The following is a 4,147-nucleotide window of genomic DNA, read 5'->3' as shown; positions in this document are numbered from 1 at the left end:
ATCCTGGACATTAACTTAGTACGACCAAAACTTTGACATCAATAAACTCGTTAATATATCAATTGAGTATAATTAAAACCAAATCGAAATCAAGCTTCAACTAATCTTCTTTCTAAAAATAATCTATTTTGATAACGAATACTAAAACGTTATTCCTGAAAGCCTTCCTCAAGCACGCTAACTTTGAAGAGACTACGAAAATCGTAACACAGAATTTTAGCACAAAATTCGGTTCCGTAAAACGCAATTGTCACGTATATATATATATATATATATATATATATATATATATATATATATATATATATATATATATATATATATATATATATATATATATATATATATATATATATATATATATATATATATATATATATATATATATATATATATATATATATATATATATATATATATGTATATATATATATATATATATGTATATATATATATATATATATATATATATATATATATATATATATATATGTATATATATATATATATATAATAAAATATATATATATATATATGTATATATATATATATATATATATATATATATATATATATATATATATATATATATATATATATAAAATAGTTTTGTGTTTGTAAAAGTTGTAGCTATTGATGATTAAATAATACCAATTTACTTAATATTTTTCCATGACATTTTCTCAGTGGCTTGTTTTCCCAGATCATAAAGTCTAACTTTGCAATAACATTGAGAAATTGTTTTGATTAATTTAAAAACATGCTTTTCATTAATACCAGTATCAAACATATGCTCATGCAAGTCTTTAAATATAAAAGATCCTAAACTTTCTAAAACAGAAATAGATATATCTTCTGAGATATTTTTGGACTATGGCAGTTTTCCAGGTATTGTTGCTAACATTCTTGTAATTTTTATTTCAGTTTCTTCACAAACAGTAATAACATCTTTTGTTAGTTTCATAAGACCACCATTGTCCTTTACTTTAAGAAAATTGGATTCTGGAGCATATTGTTTTGAACCAAGTGCATCACAACATAACATACAAAATATTTTCTTTTTTGCCATTTTATTAACGAAGCCAGATACATAAGAAATTGCTGCTTTTTTATACTCAGTTAGCAATGAAATATTAGTAATAAAAGAATAACCATGATCAGCAGTCTTAAATGCTCTTTCAGATAAGTCGTATTTTCTGATTATGTTTACTGATGTAATATCCAAACTGCTGTTATTTATCGTAACTGAATCATCTTAGACATTTAAAATATTTTTTGCTTGTAATTTTTCACAATTTCCTGATCCTCCTTCAATATGGCTCCAAAGTAAAAGTCGTTTATATGCTGCTGTGAATTGTTGCGCTGTTGGGTTATTGTTAAGTACTCCTGATCCTCGTATTGAAAGAAAAAACAACTCCAGATGGTGTTGACTTTACTTGTATGTTAGAAGATGTTTCAAAGGTGCTTCAGGAATTTCAACAAGGTTATAATATATATATATAATACATACAATATATATAATACATACAATATATATAATACATACAATACATAACTTTACAATTTTCAGATAAAAATATAACTTTACAAAATTTAAGATTTAAGAGATGTTATCTTTTTTTTCATTCTTCAAGATTTTTGCTGTTCTGCTTTTACCTTCTTTTTCAAAGACACAATTTTCTTGTTTCAACAATCTTTTGTTTTTTTTTCTGGAGTTAAACTGCAGTTATATATTTTTTTTGGGGAGCCAACTTTCATGCAGATAGGTATAACACTAGTTTCAAAATCACTTTTTCCAGAATTTTTAAAAGTTGATCTATTATATCTATAACAGGAATTTTTCTCTCTTTCATTTTCTAATATTGAAAGAAAAAAAAATTATTTATATGTATATATATTATATAGTTATAAAATTTTCAAATTTGATATCAAACTAGAAGGAACTTCTAAGTTGTGTTTACTCACAGAGCTTAGCTAGTAGTTCATGCAGCATTTATACAATTAAAGCATGCGATAGCAAAATGGTTATTATATGTTTTAGCTGCTTACCATACAGTTGTGTTATAAATCCTCTAGTACACTGCATAGGGTAACTAAGAACTAAAAGGTACCTATTGAACAAACTTGTACAATAAATAAAAACAATTGATTATATACCTTTTTTAAGTGGTCTGGGAATTTTTTAAATCTTTTAGGAAAAGAATTTTCCCTTAACCTAACAGTTTGTCCAGTTCTGTCGATATCTTTTTCTAAAATATGATCATAACATTTCAAACTGCTACTACTTGGACCCCATTCTTGACGGTGTATTTTGATGGTCCATTCTTTTCTTTTTTTAGTGTTGGAAGAAAATCTGAATAAAATTAGTATAAAAAATAACGTTTGATATTTTATTAAGTTTGTTGTATTTTTTGCTCAACTGATTTTATTTAAATCCATTGGTTCACATTGAAAGCAAACTAACAGAGGTCAATAAACTATAAAATGTTTTTATTTTTAAAAATAAATAAGAAAGTCACCTATGAAATGTTCTAGGAAACTTTCGCTTTAAAGATGATTCATTATCAGAAATTCATCCCTATCACTTCTTTTACTATCACTATGTTTTCTTTTATTACAACCAAATGCAACACACTGTGTCCCTCGCTTTTTGGAATTTTCTCCACTCTTTTTTATAGAATGAATATTTTAATTATTTTACTGAAAAATAATTATCATTATTTAAAAAAAATAATAATAATAATTTTCCATACATTCTATCTATGTTAGATATAAAAAAACATAAAGTTAAACCATCAAAATAAAGAAATAGCTTGTTTGGCTAACAATATTTTAACTAAATAATATTTTTCTGCGGGTCCTCCCAATATGGTGCTGGCGAAAATATTTTGGCTTCAAAAATTACGCTTTCTCTTAGGAGATGCGCTATCCAGTTATAATATAGATCAGTGGTCTAAACAATAAACATTTAAAAAGGTATGTCTGGCTTAAAAAGAAGGATTTTCTTTTTCATGTTTGTTGCATGATACAAAAATTTGTTAAAAAGTCGCTATTAAATTATTGTGTAAAAATATTACACATTCTTTTTGTTGTAAAAGTTTGTTTAGAAATATAAGCTGAAATAAATAGTTTATACTTTATTTATATTAAATGATAATGTAAATAAATAATATTTAAAAGGGCTTTTAATAATTACAAGCAAAAAATAATAATGATTTCAATGAAAGGGATCTATAAATTAAAACTTCAAACAAGGAAAAGTGAAAAAACTTGATAGATTTGATACATTCAATTAAAGTTGGATTTTAGCTGACAAAGAAAGGATGATTTGCTCTTCTCCTTGAAAAGATGAAAAAAATTCCATTTTAAATGAAGTTAATTGGAAAAAATTAACTTTTTAAAGCTAAGCGGATTTTATTTTCATTTTTGTTGATTGGTTATGACATTTGATTGGTCATGACATTTTTGTTATATTTTTTTTTTTTTTTTTACAAATTATATAGTTATATTTCTGGTTATTATATCATGTTGACAAAAATTTGTGCAAAGTTTTGAGAAAAATTTTGATCTAATTAGGTGTAAATAAGTGGTTAGTGAGTGAAGAAAAACACTTTTATCAGTAAAATAAAGTTAAATCTATTTTAAAACATGAGTTTTATTCACCCAACATTTTATAAAAATTGTCTCTTAAAAGTTGTTTCTGGTCACTTGTCACTAATTAAAAGTTACTTTTGCAAATTTAAAAATAAAATTCTTGCTCACATTTACTCGTCTACAAACTAAATCTTGCTCGCTCTTACTTTAATTGTCATAATATCTGGGCTAGGTACTATTTATAGAAGAGAACTATACATAATATAGTTACTATATTTGTTTTAATTATTATATTTTATATAATTTATAAAAGAGAACTAGTTATAATATAACTTTAAATTATTTTGCGATAAAATATTGCTTTTCAAAATACCAAAGCCTTTGACCAAAGCTTTTGATATTTTATTTTATGTGAGTTTTCCAATTTTATAAGTTAAAGCTTTTTAAAATTTCTTTAGCTTTTTTGAAAAAAAGCTAAAAAAGGTAATAATAATAATGAAGAAAAACGAGGGGAAAAATGCATAAAAACCGGTATAAAATAAGTAAGTTCCTA

The sequence above is a fragment of the Hydra vulgaris genome, chromosome 11 (assembly GCF_038396675.1).
Source record: "Hydra vulgaris chromosome 11, alternate assembly HydraT2T_AEP".
NCBI lineage: Eukaryota > Metazoa > Cnidaria > Hydrozoa > Anthoathecata > Hydridae > Hydra > Hydra vulgaris.
The sequence above is the reverse complement of the archived record's forward strand: the minus strand, read 5'-3'. Positions refer to the sequence as shown.